At 45.1% G+C, this 19,374-nt stretch overlaps 1 protein-coding gene across 21 annotated transcripts in view; it reads left to right on the top strand.

The window, feature by feature from the left end:
- The first annotated feature begins 17,521 nt into the window (after positions 1-17,521).
- The window catches only part of LOC131497052 (schlafen family member 5-like), a 29,104-nt gene continuing 27,251 nt past the window's right edge, over positions 17,522-19,374 (top strand). For 6 of the 21 annotated variants that reach the window (XM_058702972.1, XM_058702985.1, XM_058702992.1 and 3 more), the window contains exon 1: positions 17,522-17,637. The gene's annotated coding sequence lies outside the window, so the exon portion shown is untranslated. Of the gene's footprint in view, positions 17,638-17,767; positions 18,061-18,124; positions 18,861-19,374 lie in introns of those variants that run through there. The other 15 variants (XM_058702987.1, XM_058702982.1, XM_058702984.1 and 12 more) reach the window with 4 other exon arrangements.

The raw sequence follows: 19,374 nt of genomic DNA, 5'->3' as shown, positions 1-19,374 counted from the left end.
GTAGTCCCGATGGAACTGCTTGCAGGAGTATATTGTGGGAACAGGTCCAGGGCAATGAATGCTTGGGGCACCAAAGTTTCCCTGCTCCACCGTGAACATGGCACAGGGTTTTATAACGACCTGTTATGAGGATTGGTGTAGCTTCCCTCTTTTCCGAGGCTAGATATTGGCAGCAGTGGGCTGGTTGTCTTCCATAGATATTTTTCGGCCCTGAAGAATGATTAGTAAAGATGATGTATCCCTTTTGCCAACCCTTGCTCTCAATCCAGATATCCGGGAACTCCTAAAGCTCACCTCTGCCATCAGTCTGGTTGTTCAGATAACTAGTGATGAAGTTTCCTCCTCAGGCTCTATGAGCTGCTCAGTGCAGAGAACTCCCTGCTTGGAGTGCTGTGCCAATATCTGGAGTTGCAGATCTTCTCTCTTCACGTCTCCTGCACTCAGCAGCCTTGGCCCTTCTTCACAAATACTGAGGTCTGCTGGCGTGCCTACTGGCATTTCATTTCTCACTCTCGCTTTAGGGCAATTTTCTTTCTTTCTTTTTTCTTTTTTAACGTTTATTTCTTTATTTTGAGGGGGGAGGACAGAGAGAGGAAGAGGGAGACAGAATCCCAAGCAGGCTTTGCACATCATCGCAGAGCCCGATGTGGAGCTGGAACTTCATGAACCATGAGATCATGGCCTGAGCCAAAACCAAGAGTTGAATGCTTAACCAATGGAGCCACCCAGGCACCCCTTGGGCAATTTTCAATAAAAGAGTAGAGACATCTTTGCGGTGGTATCTTAGAGTTGCCTCTTCCATAAGCAGCAAAAAGAAAGGTTAAAAAATCCACCATGATTTAATTGTTGACCTGCAAAAAAAAAAAAAAAATTTTTTTTTTTTTAGAAAAAAAGACCAGATAGATTACATCATACTGATAACAGTTTGTAAGTGATAAATCTATGTTACCCCCTCCTCCATTGTTTATCCAGAATTAAACAAAAAAAATCGGAACATTGACCGCATAGATTTGCCAGTGGCAGAAAATAAAATGAACTGGAAAATGTAAGTACTGAGTGTTAAAACCTTTTGATTTTGAACTAATTTAGACAGAGAAAAGTTGTAAAAATAGTACCAAGCTCCTTACAGCTCTCACTCTGATCCCCTAATATGAGCATCTTAAAAAATCATAGTAGAATAAGTAAGAATAGGTATGCTATTATTAACATTGGTACATTATTATTAATTAAATTACAGACATTAGTGAAATTTCACCAATTTTTCCACTAATATTCTGGTGTGTGTGTGTGTGTGTGTGTGTGTGTGTGTGTGTTTAAGAAAAGGAAAAAGTGGGACTCTGGAAAGGAGTGGTTTGCTTTTTTAATTTTAATTTTTTTCTCCAACTGGAGCTCATATTATCCAGATGATCCTTCTGCATCTATTCTCTATATCTTTTAACTTTCCTTTATATTTTCTATTTCTTTATCCTTCCCTGCTTGTTTCTGTAAGAGGTCCTGAATCTAATGCTGTAACTCGGGAATCAGTATTTTATCTCTGTCCATTCTGTGATTGATCTTATCTCCTGGGTTCTTTATTTTGCCCACTATATTTTCCATACCTAATGGTTTCCCTTGGTTCTAATTTCCAGCCTCCTTTCATATGTCTTTTTATTTATTTATTTATTTATTTATTAAAGTTTATTTCTTTATTTTGAAAGAGACAGAGACACGTGAGTAGGGCAGAGACAGAGAGAGAGGGAGGGAGGGAGGGAGAGAGAGAGAGAAAGAGAGAGAGAATCCCAAGCCAGCTCTGCACCATCAGCTCACAGCCCGATGTGGGGCTCAAACTCACAAAAAACTGCGAGATCATGACCTAAGCTGAAACCAAGAGTTGGACACTTAACTGACTGAGCCACCCAGGCGCCCCTCATATGTCTTTTTAAATAATGTTTGTTTAGTTTTGAGGTGGGGGGGGGGAGAGAGAGAGAGAGAGAGAGAGAATGGGAGTGGGGGAGGGGCAGGGAGAGATGGAGACAGAGGATCCGAAGTGGGGTCTGCACTGACAGCAGAGATCTCAACGCTGGGCTTGAACTCATGAACTCTGAGATCATGATCTGAGCCAAAGTTGGATGCTTAAGTGACTGAGCCACCCAGGCACCCCTCTCCTTTCATATTTTTAATGCCTTAACTCTTCTGGTATATTTATTACATTTATTTCAAAATCTTGGTCCATTCTTGGTCTGCTTCCTATGATATCTAACCCATTTTGTTCACTCCCTCATTAGGAATTTGGCACAAGGGTGTGTTGTGATTTTGGCGAGGGAGCTCAGGTTCCTCTGGAGGTACCAGACAGTCTGTGCTGGGGCAGTTCCAAGAGCCAGACCCTAGTTTACATCAACTGGATGAACTCAAAGAGAGTGAAGGAAACGAGCATTCGTGTGAACAGAACCAGACACCAGAAAATCACAGTTAAACACTTCAATTTAGTACCACTCCCCCAAGCACAGCCACTCTTCAGCTCAGGGCTCTGACCTTCAGTAGCCCAGAAAGAATCACGTAGGGGAGGCACTTCCTATTTAGTAAATTGTTCACTCTGAGGGTTTGGAGGAGGGGGAAGGTAATGAAGGGCTGAGGCTAGACACTCCCTAACCCATCATCCTGGCTGCCCTGATTTTATCCCTGTGACTCCTGCACCATTGCTCCTGGAGAGCGTGTATGGGGTGGGTAGAGGAGGCAGAGTAGAATCCAAATCTCTCTCCTCTCTCTCTTTCTGTCCCTCTCTCTTATCTATCATCTATCATCTATCATCTATTTAATCTTTTTTCCCTCTAATTACCTTCGACTGTTATGACTCCTCTACCTCAGGCTTCAGCTACCTTTACACACACACACACACACACACACACACACACACACACACACACACAGAGGTAGGTTCAAAATAGTCTTCTCCCAGAGGTTGCTCACAGACTTTTCCTAGTTCATTGTAGGATCCATGATGCTTCTCTCTATAATTCCTCCAGGGTTGACCTTGATGGTTGGAGCCAGAAGCTGGCGCTAAATTACCATCTTGGCAGGAACTCTAGAAATCATATGATATTTAAAAAAAAATTTTTTAATGTTTATTTATTTTTGAGACAGAGAGAGACAGAGCATGAACGGGGGAGGGTCAGAGCGAAAGGGAGACACAGAATCCGAAGCAGGCTCCAGGCTCCGAGCTGTCAGCACAGAGCCCGACGCGGGGCTTGAACTCACGGACCGTGAGATCATGACCTGAGCCGAAGTCAGACGCTTAACCGACTGAGCCACCCAGGTGCCCCATTTCTCTTATCTTTAATGGGTATGGCGCAACCAGGAAGTGCATTGGCTAGGTCGTCAGTTACCTTATTACTTTTTGTTTGTATGGCCTCACTTTTTTTTTTTTTTTTTTAAATTTTTTTTCAACGTTTTTTATTTATTTCTGGGACAGAGAGAGACAGAGCATGAACGGGGGAGGGGCAGAGAGAGAGGGAGACACAGAATCTGAAACAGGCTCCAGGCTCCGAGCTGTCAGCACAGAGCCCGACGCGGGGCTTGAACTCACGGACCGTGAGATCATGACCTGAGCCGAAGTCAGACGCTTAACCGACTGAGCCACCCAGGTGCCCCATTTCTCTTATCTTTAATGGGTATGGCGCAACCAGGAAGTGCATTGGCTAGGTCGTCAGTTACCTTATTACTTTTTGTTTGTATGGCCTCACTTTTTTTTTTTTTTTTTTAATTTTTTTTCAACGTTTTTTATTTATTTCTGGGACAGAGAGAGACAGAGCATGAATGGGGGAGGGGCAGAGAGAGAGGGAGACACAGAATCGGAAACAGGCTCCAGGCTCCGAGCCATCAGCCCAGAGCCCGACGCGGGGCTCGAACTCACGGACCGCGAGATCGTGACCTGAGCTGAAGTCGGACGCTCAACCGCCTGCGCCACCCAGGCGCCCCTATATGGCCTCACTTTTAAAAATTTACCAGGGATGCTTGGGTGGCTCAGTTGGTTGAATGCCTGACTTCAGCTCCTGTCATGATCTCACAGTTGGTGAGTTCGAGCCCTGTGTCAGGCTCTGTGCTGACAGCTCAAAACCTGGAGCCTACTTCAGATTCTCTCTCTCTCTCTCTCTCTCTCTGCCCCCCCCCACACACACTCTCTCTCTCTTTCTCCCCTCTCAAAAATCAATAAACATTAAAAATCTTTTTAATTTACTTTAAAATGAGTATACCTTATTTTTGGCATGTTTTTTTGTTTGTTTTTTAATTTTTTTTCAACGTTTTTTATTAATTTTGGGGACAGAGAGAGACAGAACATGAACGGGGGAGGGGCAGAGAGAGAGGGAGACACAGAATCGGAAACAGACTCCAGGCTCCGAGCCATCAGCCCAGAGCCTGACGCGGGGCTCGAACTCACGGACCGCGAGATCGTGACCTGGCTGAAGTCGGACGCTTAACCGACTGCGCCACCCAGGCGCCCCGGCATGGTTTTAAGTTCATGGCAGAATTGATCAGAAAATACAGAGGGTTCCCATATACCTCCTATCACTACACACACACACAACCTCTCCGGCTGTGGGTATCCCGCACCACAGTGCACACTTGTTACACCCAATGAACCTACATGTACGTACACATCATGATCACCCAAAGTGCACAGTTTATATCGGGGTGCCCTCTTGGTGTCGTATAATTCATGGGTCTGGACAAATGTATAACGACTTGCATCCACCATTATAGTATCGTACAGAGTAGTTTTGTAGCAGGATTCTCACACAGACAGTCATGACACCAAGGCTTTTTAATTTCCAGGAAGCAACTTTATTCGTGCTGGCACCTCTCAGTTGGGTTCGTAAGGGAACTGAGGCCCGGACGTGGCATAGTTTTTATACATTTTCTATTTTTTTTTTTTTTTTGTCTCCCATATATGGTAACACACACAAACATGCAGTCTGTTTAAGTAGTCTCAGTTTACAAGGTCATGAGGGATGTTGTTATGCTGGCATGTAGCCAGGTTACCTTGAAGTTTTCTCTCCTTTTTTTCCCCCTCTCTCCTTAGGGAGGGGACCCTACCACAGTTTCACTGACCTAAGAATCGTCTGAGGTCATTTCTTGATCTAACAGGTACAGCACATACAGGAAGTCATTCTTTAGGTAAAGTCAGTTTCTATCTCAGAAAGAATCTGAAAGCTCCTCTAGCTGTTGCAGATACATCAAAACATCAGAGTAGGGGCGCCTGGGTGGCGCAGTCGGTTGAGCGTCCGACTTCAGCCAGGTCACGATCTGCGGTCCGTGAGTTCGAGCCCCGCGTCAGGCTCTGGGCTGAGGGCTCGGAGCCTGGAGCCTGTTTCCGATTCTGTGTCTCCCTCTCTCTCTGCCCCTCCCCCGATCATGCTCTGTCTCTCTCTGTCCCAAAAAAAATAAATAAAAAACGTTGAAAAAAAAATTAAAAACAAAAACAAAAAAAACCATCAGAGTAGGGGCACCTGGCTGGCTTAGTGGAAGGCATGGCTCTTGATCTTGGGGTCAGGACTCAAACGCCATGTTGGGCATAAAGCTACTTAAAATAATAACAAACACCAAATGTGTGTATACACACACACACACACACACACACACACACACATTTAAAAAACCCTCAGAGTAAAAGCAAGTATGTGAGCTCAGAGGCAGAGAGAGGGCCAGGGAAGGGAGAGCCCATTTCAGACTCAATGTCTGGTGTCTCCTTATAAGCTTGGTCCTTTTTGCTCGTCCACTTCCTTCCACTGGTGTTTCCAACTCAATAGTGCCTTAGAATTATATTCTTCTCCCTGAAGCAGTTGGTAATTTAAGCCCCAGTCACCTCCAATCCAATCTTGGATCTAATCAATTTCACTTGCTTTGGCTTTTTAAAAATCAGTTTAAAAATGAATACTTCACTGTTGAGTGAATCTCTTCACACTTGACCTGGTGCAAGTGGAATCAGCTGATAAAGTATTTTCTATGCATTTTTTGTTGTTGTTGTTATATAGGTTTCTATGCATTTTCATTACATTCTCTGCGAGGCGTGTCTGTACTATTTACAGTTGAAGAGGGAGAAACTCGAAGAAATCAGGTAATTTCCCCAAGGCTTCAGTGTCAGAAACAGTCTGAGTCCACAGACCATGGTTTTTCCACTGCACCAAGCTGTTTAGTGCTTGCAGATTGCATTTGAAAGAGCCCCTAGGTAGACTTGTAAATCATGTATTGACTGAAGACACTAATTGACATAACGCCTTTCTTTCCCTTGCAGAGAGAGTGGTGTGGAAGACAAGTGATTAGACCCAAATGCTACCTAGCCATTCTAGGGCAAAACAACTGTGATGGTTAGTTACAAAGTAGATTTAAGAGAATACAGACAATACATAACTCAAGGCCTCAAACAGGAAACCAATATATATTGGGACGCCTGGATGGCTCCGTCTGTTAAGCCTCTGACTCTTGATTGTAGCTTAGGCCATGATCTCATGGTTTGCGAGATCAAGCCCCGTGTACTGTTTGGGATTCTCTCTCTGCCTTCCCTCTGCCCCTACACTGTTCATACTCACTCTCTCTCAAAATAAATAAATAAACATTTTTTTAAAAAAGGAAACTAGGGGCGCCTGGGTGGCTCAGTCGGTTAAGCGGCCGACTTCGGCTCAGGTCATGATCTCGCGGTCCGTGAGTTCGAGCCCCGCGTCGGGCTCTGTGCTGACAGCTCAGAGCCTGGAGCCTGTTTCAGATTCTGTGTCTCCCTCTCTCTGTGACCCTCCCCCGTTCATGCTCTGTCTCTCTCTGTCTCAAAAATAAATAAACGTTAAAAAAATTTTTTTAAAAAGGAAACTAATATACATGGGTCATGTTGATTAATGACATTCTGAGCCAATTTTCTACTAAAATCTCTACTGTAACAGACCATTAAAACTTACCTACAGGGATGAGCACTGGGTGTTGTATGGAAACAATTTGACAATAAATTATATTTAATATTAAAAAAACTTATTTACAAACTTTTCATTGGAGCTGAATCTAATTCCAGCTCAACTGTTTTTAAAGTTTTAACATGAGGATGAACTCATACAATGCTAAAAGTGATGAAGTTTATACTTTAATACTAAGCCCCCTGGAAGTCTGGTCATAACTCTCTGAGACAATAGTAACCAATGTTTTTTCCCCAGTAAAAAAAGTAATAAAATTGGTATAGTCCTGATGTGAAGCATCTCTGCACCTTCATGGAAACATACAATGGCTACAAAATAATGTTTTTATTCAGAACTGGATGGTGTGTGGCGCGCGTGCGTGTGCGTGTGTGTGTGTGTTTCAAAATTAACTGGGGTAGGGGCGCCTGGGTAGCTCAGTCGGTTAAGCATCCGACTCTTGATTTCCGTGGGGTCGTGATCTTGGGGTCATGGGATTGAGCCCCATGTTAGGCTCTGCGCTGAGCATGGAATCTGCCTGTAGTTCTCTCTTTCTCCGTCTGACTTTGCCCCTCCCCCGCTCACACACGTGCGTCTTTCTCTCAAAAAAATTAATTGAAGTAAATATAAAAAACACAAAATTAACTGGGGCATGTTACTATCTCTTCTAAAAATGTGTTTTTGTAGTTTTGTGGAAGGTAGAAGGAATTGTGGAAATATTCAGATGAACACAAAAGTAGAGATAATAATACAGTGAACACCCTTGCACCCATCACTCAGCTTCAACAATTACCTTTTTTTCCAATCATCTTATTTCCACTCAGTTTCATTTTCTAGATGATCTTAAAGCAAATCCTAGACAGCATATTATTTTACTTATAAACATTTCAGCATATATCTCTATCAGATAAGGACCTTTAAAAAGGTATGAGCATCATGCCATTATCACATTTAACAACATTGCTAATAATTTCTTATTATAATCTAATAATACCCAGTCAGCCACGGTCAGAGTTCCCTGATCGTCACAGGTTTTTGTTCGGTTGGTTGGTTTTTTACGTTTTGTTGTTGTTGAAGTCAGGATCCAAACAAGGTCCACACGATGTGTTTAGTTGACAGGTGACTTAAGTCTCTCATAATCAACACCATTAAGCCCCTCTTTCCTCCCCTGTGATCTGTTAAAAAAAAAAAATCCAGTTCACTTCTCCCATTGAACTTCTCACATTAACAGTTCAAGTGATTGCCTCTTTGTGGTGCCATTGAATTTCTTCCCGCATGCCTGTGTTTTGTCTCAGACCCGGAAGATTGACCATTTAGGTTCGATTATGTGTGTGTGCTGGGAGGAAGAGGTGAATCGCTAGAATACCTCATAGGTGGTGCTGCATATCTGCCAATGTACATAATGTCTCATCATAACATTCAGATTGGTGAGCAGGTTGGGTCTCCCTGGGCCAAAATCAAGGTGTCAGGAGGACGGCAGTTCTCTCTGGAGGTCTAGGGGAGAATCCATTTTCCGGCTTTCCCAGCTCCTAGAGGCCTCCAGTGTTCCCTGGCTCTCGACCCCCTTCCATCTTCAAAACCAGCAGTGGCTGGTCAAGTCTTTGTCACCTTGCATCACTCTGACATGGATTCTTCTGTCTCCTTCCACCTGTAAGGCCCCTTGTGATTACAGTGAGCCCTCCCAGATAATCCAGGAGATTCTCTTTATTTTAAGGTCAGTTGGTTAGCAACCTTAATTGTCTCTACAATCTTCATTCCCCCGTCATGTAGCATAATCTCTAAGGTCCTGGGGATTAGGGTGCGGACATCTTTGGGAGGCTGTTATCCTGCCCACCATACTCATTTTCAGTGAGCTAAAGACCTGAGGGAGGGGACAGAGAGAACATTCTAGCCACTTTACTACACTTCCAAGAGCAAATGGAGCATTGGACTCATACCGACTGGGCACCTTTGGGGAAAGCATAATCACCCACTGGGACAGGAACATCAGGATGGTCTTGGAACTCAGGGTCAGTGCTGAGAACCCATAGAACTGAGATCCCCCCCTCCCCACAGTCTTCTCTGCTGTGTGTGATTTTTTTTCAATATATGAAATTTATTGTCAAATTGGTTTCCATACAACACCCAGTGCTCATCCCAAAAGGTGCCCTCCTCAATACCCATCACCCACCCTCTCCTCCCTCCCACCCCCCATCAACCCTCAGTTTGTTCTCAGTTTTTAACAGTCTCTTATGCTTTGGCTCTCTCCCACTCTAACCTCTTTTTTTTTTTTTCCTTCCCCTCCCCCATGGGTTTCTGTTAAGTTTCTCAGGATCCACATAAGAGTGAAACTATATGGTATCTGTCTTTCTCTGTATGACTTATTTCACTTAGCATCACACTCTCCAGTTCCATCCACGTTGCTACAAAAGGCCATATTTCATTCTTTCTCATTGCCACGTGGTATTTCATTGTGTATATAAACCACAATTTCTTTATCCATTCATCAGTTGATGGACATTTAGGCTCTTTCCACAATCTGGCTATTGTTGAGAGTGCTGCTATAAACATTGGGGTACAAGTGCCCCTATGCATCAGTACTCCTGTATCCCTTGGGTAAATTCCTAGCAGTGCTATTGCTGGGTCATAGGGTAGGTCTATTTTTAATTTTCTGAGGAACCTCCACACTGCTTTCCAGAGTGGCTGCACCAATTTGCATTCCCACCAACAGTGCAAGAGGGTTCCCGTTTCTCCACATCCTCTCCAGCATCTATAGTCTCCTGATTTGTTCATTTTGGCCACTCTCACTGGTGTGAGGTGATATCTGAGTGTGGTTTTGATTTGTATTTCCCTGATAAGGAGCGACGTTGAATACCTTTTCATGTGCCTGTTGGCCATCCGGATGTCTTCTTTAGAGAAGTGTCTATTCATGTTTTCTGCCCATTTCTTCACTGGGTTATTTGTTTTTCAGGTGTGGAGTTTGGTGAGCTCTTTATAGATTTTAGATACTAGTCCTTTGTCCGATATGTCATTTGCGAATATCTTTTCCCATTCCGTTGGTTGCCGTTTAGTTTTGTTGGTTGTTTCCTTTGCTGTGCAGAAGCTTTTATCTTCATAAGGTCCCAGTAATTCACTTTTGCTTTTAATTCCCTTGCCTTTGGGGATGTGTCGAGTAAGAAATTGCTACGGCTGAGGTCAGAGAGGTCTTTTCCTGCTTTCTCCTCTAGGGTTTTGATGGTTTCCTGTCTCACATTCAGGTCCTTTATCCATTTTGAGTTTATTTTTGTGAATGGTGTGAGAAAGTGGTCTAGTTTCAACCTTCTGCATGTTGCTGTCCAGTTCTCCCAGCACCATTTGTTAAAGAGACTGTCTTTTTTCCATTGGATGTTCTTTCCTGCTTTGTCAAAGATTAGTTGGCCACACGTTTGTGGGTCTAGTTCTGGGGTTTCTATTCTATTCCATTGGTCTATGTGTCTGTTTTTGTGCCAATGCCATGCTGTCTTGATGATGACAGCTTTGTAGTAAAGGCTAAAGTCTGGGATTGTGATGCCTCCTGCTTTGGTCTTCTTCTTCAAAATTACTTTGGCTATTCGGGGCCTTTTGTGGTTCCATATGAATTTTAGGATTGCTTGTTCTAGTTTCGAGAAGAATGCTGGTGCAATTTTGATTGGGATTGCATTGAATGTGTAGATAGCTTTGGGTAGTATTGACATTTTGACAATATTTATTCTTCCAATCCATGAGCAGGGAATGTCTTTCCATTTCTTTATATCTTCTTCAATTACCTTCATAAGCTTTCTATAGTTTTCAGCATACAGATCTTTTACATCTTTGGTTAGATTTATTCCTAGGTATTTTATGCTTCTTGGTGCAATTGTGAATGGGATCAGTTTCTTTATTTGTCTTTCTGTTGCTTCATTGTTAGTGTTTAAGAATGCAACTGATTTCTGTACATTGATTTTGTATCCTGCAACTTCGCTGAATTCATGTATCAGTTCTAGCAGACTTTTGGGGGAGTCTATCGGATTTTCCATGTACAATATCATGTCATCTGCAAAAAGCGAAAGCTTGACTTCATCATTGCCAATTTTGATGCCTTTGATTTCCTTTTGTTGTCTGATTGCTGATGCCAGAACTTCCAACCTATGTTAAACAACAGTGGTGAGAGTGGGCATCCCTGTCGTGTTCCTGATCTCAGGGAAAAAGCTCTCAGTTTTTCCCCGTTGAGGATGATGTTAGCTATGGGCTTTTCATAAATGGCTTTTATGATGTTTAAGTATGTTCCTTCTATCCCGACTTTCTCAAGGGTTTTTATTAAGAAACTGTGCTGGATTTTGTCAAAGGCCTTTTCTGCATCGATTGACAGGATCGTATGGTTCTTCTCTTTTCTTTTATTAATGTGATGTATCACATTGATTGATTTGCGAATGTTGAACCAGCCTTGCATCCCAGGAATGAATCCCACTTGATCATGGTGAATAATTCTTTTTATATGCTGTTGAATTCGATTTGCTAGTATCTTATTGAGAATTTTTGCATCATATTCATCAGGGATATTGGCCTGTAGTTCTCTTTTTTTACTGGGTCTCTGTCTGGTTTAGGAACCAAAGTAATACTGGCTTCATAGAATGAGTCTGGAAGTTTTCCTTCCCTTTCTATTTCTTGGAATAGCTTGAGAAGGATAGGTATTATCTCTGCTTTAAACGTCTGGTAGAACTCCCCTGGGAAGCCATCTGGTCCTGGACTCTTATTTGTTGGGAGATTTTTGATAACCGATTCAATTTCTTTACTGGTTATGGATCTGTTCAAGCTTTCTATTTCCTCCTGATTGAGTTTTGGAAGAGTGTGGGTGTTTAGGAATTTGTCCATTTCTTCCAGGTTGTCCAATTTGTTGGCATATAATTTTTCATAGTATTCCCTGATAATTGTTTGTATCTCTGAGGGATTGGTTGTAATAATTCCATTTTCATTCATGATTTTATCTATTTGGGTCATCTCCCTTTTCTTTTTGAGAAGCCTGGCTAGAGGTTTGTCAATTTTGTTTATTTTTTCAAAAAACCAACTCTTGGTTTCGTTGATCTGCTCTACAGTTTTTTTAGATTCTATATTGTTTATTTCTGCTCTGATCTTTATGATTTCTCTTCTTCTGCTGGGTTTAGGCTGCCTTTGCTGTTCTGCTTCTATTTCCTTTAGGTGTGCTGTTAGATTTTGTATTTGGGATTTTTCTTGTTTCTTGAGATAGGCCTGGATTGCGATGTATTTTCCTCTCAGGACTGCCTTCGCTGCATCCCAAAGCGTTTGGATTGTTGTATTTTCATTTTTGTTTGTTTCCATATATTTTTAAATTTCTTCTCTAATTGCCTGGTTGACCTACTCATTCTTTCGTAGGGTGTTCTTAACCTCCATGCGTTTGGAGGTTTTCCAGACTTTTTCCTGTGGTTGATTTCAAGCTTCATAGCACTGTGGTCTGAAAGTATGCATGGTATAATTTCAATTCTTGTAAACTTATGAAGGGCTGTTTTGTGACCCAGTATATGATCTATCTTGGAGAATGTTCCATGTGCACTCGAGAAGAAAGTATATTCTGTTGCTTTGGGATGCAGAGTTCTAAATATATCTGTCAAGTCCATCTGATCCAATGTGTCATTCAGGGCCCTTGTTTCTTTATTGACCGTGTGTCTAGATGATCTATCCATTTCTGTAAGTGGAGTGTTAAAGTCCCCTGCAATGACCACATTCTTATCAATAAGGTTGCTTATGTTTATGAGTAATTGTTTTATATATTTGGGGGCTCTGGTATTCGGCGCATAGACATTTATAATTGTTAGCTCTTCCTTGTGGATAGACCCTGTAATTATTATATAATGCCCTTCTTCATCTCTTGTTACAGCCTTTAATTTAAAGTCTAGTTTGTCTGATATAAGTATGGCTACTCCGGCTTTCTTTTGGCTTCCAGTAGCATGATAAATAGTTCTCCATCCCCTCACTCTCAATCTAAAGGTGTCCTCAGATCTAAAATGAGTCTCTTGTAGACAGCAAATAGATGGGTCTTGTTTTTTTTTATCCATTCTGATACCCTATGTCTTTTGGTTGGTGCATTTAATCCATTTACATTCAGTGTTATTATAGAAAGATACGGGTTTAGAGTCATTGTGATGTCTGTATATTTTATGCTTGTAGCGATGTCTCTGGTACTTTGTCTCACAGGATCCCCCTTAGGATCTCTTGTAGGGCTGGTTTCGTGGTGACAAATTCCTTCAGTTTTTGTTTGTTTGGGAAGACCTTTATCTCTCCTTCTATTCTAAATGACAGACTTGCGGATAAAGGATTCTTGGCTGCATATTTTTTCTGTTCAGCACACTGAAGATATCGTGCCAATCCTTTCTGGCCTGCCAAGTTTCAAAGGAGAGATCAGTCATGAGTCTTATAGGTCTTCTTTTATATGTGAGGGCACGTTTATCCCTTGCTGCTTTCAGAATTTTCTCTTTATCCTTGTATTTTGCCAGTTTCACTATGATATGTCGTGCAGAAGATCGATTCAAGTTACGTCTGAAGGGAGTTCTCTGTGCCTCTTGGATTTCAATGCCTTTTTCCTTCCCTAGTTCAGGGAAGTTCTCAGCTATAATTTCTTCAAGTACCCCTTCAGCACCTTTCCCTCTCTCTTCCTCCTCTGGGATACCAATTATGCGTATATTATTTCTTTTTAGTGTATCACTTAGTTCTCTAATTTTTCCCTCATACTCCTGGATTTTTTTATCTCTCTTTCTCTCAGCTTCCTCTTTTTCCATAACTTTATCTTCTAGTTCACCTATTCTGTCCTCTGCCTCTTCAATCCGAGCCGTCGTCGTTTCCATTTTGTTTTGCATTTCATTTAAAGCGTTTTTCAGCTCCTCGTGACTGTTCCTTAGTCCCTTGATCTCTGTAGCAAGAGATTCTCTGCTGTCCTCTATACTGTTTTCAAGCCCAGCGATTAATTTTATGACTATTATTCTAAATTCACTTTCTGTTATATTATTTAAATCCTTTTTGATCAGTTCATTAGCTGTTGTTATTTCCTGGAGATTCTTATGAGGGGAATTCTTCTGTTTCGTCATTTTGGATAGTCCCTGGAGTAGTGCGGACCTGCAGGGCACTTCCCCTGTGCTGTGGTGTTTAACTGGAGTTGGTGGGCGGGGCCGCAGTCAGACCTGATGTCCGCCCCCAGCCCACCGCTGGGGCCACAGTCAGACTGGTGTGTGCCTTCTCTTCCCCTCTCCTAGGGGCAGGATTCCCTGTGGGGTGGCATGGCCCGCCTGGGCTACTTGCACACTGCCAGGCTTGTGGTGCTGGGGATCTGGCGTATTAGCTGGGGTGGGTAGGCAAGGTGCACGGGGGCAGGAGGGGCAGGCTTAGCTCGCTTCTCCTTAGGTGATCCACTTCAGGAGGGGCCCTGTGGCAGCGGGAAGGAGTCAGATCCGCTGCCAGAGGTTTGGCTCCGCAGAAGCACAGAGTTGGGTGTTTGCGTGGAGCGAGCAAGTTCCCTGGCAGGAACTGGTTCCCTTTGGGATTCTGGCTGGGGGATGGGCGGGGGAGATGGCGCTGGCGAGTGCCTTTGTTCCCCACCAAACTGAGCTCTGCCGTAGGGGGCTCAGCAGGTCTCCCTCTCTTTGTCCTCCAGCCTTCCCGCTTTCTGAGCAGAGCTGTTAACTTATGACCTCCCAGACGCTAAGTCCCGCTTGCTGTCAGAACACAGTCCGTCCGGCCCCTCCACTTTTGCCAGCCCGACTCGGGGGCTCTGCTTGGCCGGCGAGCCGCCCCTCCGCCCCGGCTCCCTCCCGCCAGTCCGTGGAGCGCGCACCGCCTCGCCGCCCTTCCTACCCTCTTCCGTGGGCCTCTCATCTGCGCTTGGCTCTGGAGACTCCGTTCTGCTAGTCTTCTGGTGGTTTTCTGGGGTAGTTAGGCCCTGTGTGTGATTTGTATAAACATTTGTAAAGGATGCCTCATCTCTCCTCCAACTACACTTGTTTCGGTGAGGTTTCCACCCCACTTTGTCAAATGGCAAACACCATTCTTAAAAAGTCTTAAGCATGTTTATATAAAATATATCTTTAAAAATTTGTTGTTTATTGCAAAAAAGTAAAAAGGAAGAAGGTGGCAATGTATCTTTGCCCGAAGAGTGAATATTATAAACAAGTTGCTTGGGTTTGAAAGAAAGACTGTGGAAACACTGATAAGATTCTGTGCTAAAACTCATGGCTGCTATGACTGTCAGTCCCCCTAGTAAAAGTCTGACCAGCCACAGTGTCACTGAGCATGGACCCAGTCTCCCTGGGTCTCTCATGGAGAATGCTGAATTGGGTTTCATATGGACCAACCTCATGTGCTGGCAGACGTTGCCAACACATGGCAGTGATACTCTGACTTTAATGCAGTATTTCTCTTTCCATGAGAGACTGCCTGGACCTTCTAAGGTGATATGTCTCTTCAATCCCTTCGAAGATGCTATGTCCCTTCTCATTAGGTTGCTCCCTGCTTAGCTCGTTGAAGGAAAAAATATATATAAAGTTTGCCTTAACCGTGTGTGCGTGTGTGTGTGTGTGTGTGTGTGTGTGTGTGACCAATAGTGGCTCTTGGCATTGCTTACTCGAGCAAACCTGAGTTTTACTTTTAATCTTCAGTAAATACTAAGAATAAATCACATTCTGCCCTCGCCCACCTCCTACCCAAAACAAACAAGCAAACATGCAAGCTTGCTAGAGGGGCAACATTTCATCAAAGCATGACTCCCTTTTCCCAGACCTTCCAGAAGCTTCCAGAGTGTAGGACGGGGAAGGAGCAGTAGAAAGGAAGATGCTGTGCTGTGGCAATTATGACCCCAATGTGGGCGGAAGCTGAGGTCTTTTGCAGGAAAAGTTGAGGAGACCTGGATAATGTGGAGACCAAAGGGGATGGATGGAAAGGTGGAAAGGAAGGATCCATTTATACAGCAGTGAAATGAATGATCTAGATATGTGGATACATCTTTAAAACGAAATGTTAAGGAGTTGGAAGCAAGTTCTGCAGAATATATACAATATGCTACTATCTGCACGTGCTTGCTGTGTGAAACAATTTCATGTATGAGTGACGTATGCACATGTAATAAAAGTACAGAGAATTGTATGAGTGTAGTAACTTCAAATCTAGAAAATCATCTTGGGTATCAGGTGAGTAGGGGACAGGTGGGATGAGGGAATGAGCGAGAGGTACACAAAATTATTGCTGATGTTTTATCATTTAGCTGGGTGGTGAATACATAAGTGTTCAATGTATTATTATTTTCGTACTTTCCATACACCTTAGATATTTGACAATACGTTTAAAAATCAAAAAGCAGAACCCCAGAGATGACTACAGGTGGTGTCCTCTAGACTGTTCTCTTCGCTTTGGTTTTCTGGTAACTGGTCAGCATCCTTGTCTCCCTGGCTTGCCCCAGGTTCTACAGAGTCTCCTGCCAGGAGTGACCACATCCTTTCTGAGCATCGATTTGTTTGTTTGTTTTCGGTTTATTTATTTAGTTTAATAATCTACAATTATAAATTATAAAGTCCCAATGTGGGACTCAATCCCATGACCCTAAGATCAAGAGTCTCACGCTCCTCCCACTGAGCCAGCCAGGCACCTCCGCTGCACGGATTTGAACGCGCTTGGGCAACGAGGCAGACTCATCAGAAACCTGTAGTCCTACATTGACATTTTTCCAGCCCATTAGCTCAAAGCTGCGGACTCTCCCCGTGCCCAAGGGTCTGGTTGGAGCTCATCCCTGCACTGGTCTTGAGAAGTGAGCGCGACAGCGAGCGCCCAAGGGGCCAGACTGCCACAGCCCAGATCCTGCCTGCCCCAGGCACCATAGTTGGCCTCAGTTTCCTTAGCCCCACATCCACTGAGACCTGGAGCTCCCGGGGAGAAGGTAGGAGAGTGTTTGCTGGAAGGGCTCCAGGGGTCCTTTGGGCTGGACTCGGGAGTTGGAAGTGAGGAGATGGGGAAACGAACATCTGTTTACCAGAAATTTAAGAGGCCCGAGGAAGACAGAAGGAGGTCACTCGGGAGAGGGGCAGTTGAGAGTCAAGACGGAACTGAATGCTCCAGGGGCCCCCAAATGCTACTTACGCCCCTGGGGGCGCGGGCTCGGATCAGTTCCCAGGCAGCCGACTCCTCGTCCCCTTCCCCTGGCTGCGCCGTTCCTTGGATGCCCCGAAGGGCGGTGCGCGCGGCCGGGTCCCGTTCCCCCCGGGAGGGCGGCACGGAGCCAGACCCTTCGTGAGAGCGCCCAGAACACGTTCGTAATAAAACTAAGATGAATGCCCTGAAAACTGACGGTGTCGCATAAGACCTGGGTGTGAAGTCTGCAGGAGCAGACGAATCCAAAGGACAATTTCTGTTTTCTTTCACCAAAATGCCATCGCCGGAGCCCTCCGGGGTCCCCCCAAACGGCGACACCCGCGGCCAGTCTCGGGTCCCGGTCATCACCCTTTACAAATTAAAGCACCAGCAAAAGGAGGCCGAATGCAACTTGTCGCCTTGGGGCGGGGGCGAGGGCCGGGACGAGGGCGGGGACGGGGCGGGGGAAGCGAGAAAGCGGAAGCTTAATTTTCTGTTTCCCGCTGAAACAACCTCCTCACTACCCTAGGACAGAGCTCGAGGCTGGTCGGGGCTAGCCGAGCTGGAATCCTGGGGCTGCAGGCCTTTCGAGGAAACACCTGCGGAGCGCGCCGCCAGAGCCTGGGAGGTAGAGGGCAAGGGCTGGAGCGGGGCGGGGGAGGACTGGAGGGAACGAGGTTGTTCCCGGAACTCCGTCCCTGTTGGCGGGGCGGGGGGGGGGGGGGGGCGGGGGGGACCTGCCAGCTTCAAAAAGTTAATCAGAAAACAGAAGCAACAAAAAAGATCCCCCTCTCCCTCCCCCCAAGCCCCACGTGTATCCACCAAAAGTAACCAAGGTTGTTGTCCTTGCAAAACTGGGTTCCCAGGTACACAGAAATGGGACTGTTGGTTTGTCCCACTCTCTCCCGCGCGGGGCCCCTCCCCGTGAGGTATAGCCTAGTTCCCCTGGTGTAAAGCGGGCGCCTTGCAGTCAAAATCCTGGTTGCGGACTTGGGAGGTTCCGTCGCATTCTGCCGGAGGGAGGCGCTCTGCAGAGGAGAAACCTTGGCGGGTAAGGCGTCTCCCGCGCTCCTTTGCACAAATCCTGCAAGAGCTGGGCTTCTTTCCCTCCCCAGGTCTGCGCCCGTCTCCCGAGCTCCCCTGCGCTCCTTTCCCGCTCGGGAGCTTTTGCCCTGCAGTCGGTAGCAACTTCCAACGACAGGCGCACAGGGAGAGATCAGGGAGCCGGGAGGCTGGGAACGCCGAGCGAACAGGGGAGGAGCGGGAGGCGCGCAGCGTCACAGCCTAGCTCTTACCACGCTGAGCTTGGTAAAATTTCCCACTGTTCAGGAGCACGAAGAACTTTAGAGGTAAGAACCACATCAGTTACCGGGGCTCCTGAAAGTGAAGCCAGCGAGGTTGTGGCCCGGGGACAAGATAGGGTCAGTGTTCATTGTATTACAAGAAGCTGCGTTCCCAGGATGCCTGTAAGCCCCTGGCTTGCAAGGTCAGTCTTCAAACAGTAACGGCGTGGGGGCAGGGTAGGAGGACTCCCAGGGCAGTCCACAAAGCCCCGTATCCCCCAACAAGTGGCTAAAAGAACTCCCGTGGATTCTGTCCAGAGAGGCTAAGCTGCGGTGAATGACTCCATTCCCCGTTTGTACATGACTGTCATAGGATGCAGAAGGGACTCCTTGCATTGGAGTGCCTAAGAGAGGGGGATGCCTAACGGTGTCCCCCCGCCCACTGATGGCAGGTCTCACAGCGAAGCCTCTACAAGGAGATGGCGGTTCTGGCTAATGTTGGCGAGGCTATGGCTGCCTTGAAAAAGGAAAGAGAAAATGGTTCCTCTTCAGTCTGCAGGGGGCAGAGGTGAGAGCTCCTGTGGCCAGATGAGCCGCTAAGCATGATAACGTCCTGTGTCAGAAGTGTTCCTTAAAATGTCACAAGACTCTTCTTTTGTTTAAAAAAGAAGATGAAAAATCACTTTAAAAAATTAGAAGAAAAAAGAAGGGGACACCTGGGTGGCTCAGTCGGTTTGGCCCAGGTCATGATCTCACAGTTGGTGGGTTCGATCCCCGCATCGGGCTCTGTGCTGACAGCTCAGAGCCTGGAGCCTGCTTCAGATTCTGTGTCTCCCTCTCTCTGGTCACGCTCTGTCTCTCTCCCTCTCAAAAATAAATAAACATTTTTAAAAATTAAAAAAAAAGAAAATGGACAATCACAAGTTTTAGTACCTTTTGCGAATCAAAGAAGAGTGAAATGTGATGATAGGCTCCTGGCCGGAATATGAAATGCACAGGTGTTTATGCCTACCAGAAAACAGAAATGGGGCACCTGGGTGGTTCAGTTGGTTAAGCCAACAACCCTTGATTTCAGCTCAGGT

Source organism: Neofelis nebulosa, chromosome 16, assembly GCF_028018385.1.
Source record: "Neofelis nebulosa isolate mNeoNeb1 chromosome 16, mNeoNeb1.pri, whole genome shotgun sequence".
Classification (NCBI taxonomy): Eukaryota; Metazoa; Chordata; class Mammalia; order Carnivora; family Felidae; genus Neofelis; species Neofelis nebulosa.
This window is presented reverse-complemented; position numbering and strand designations above follow the sequence as displayed.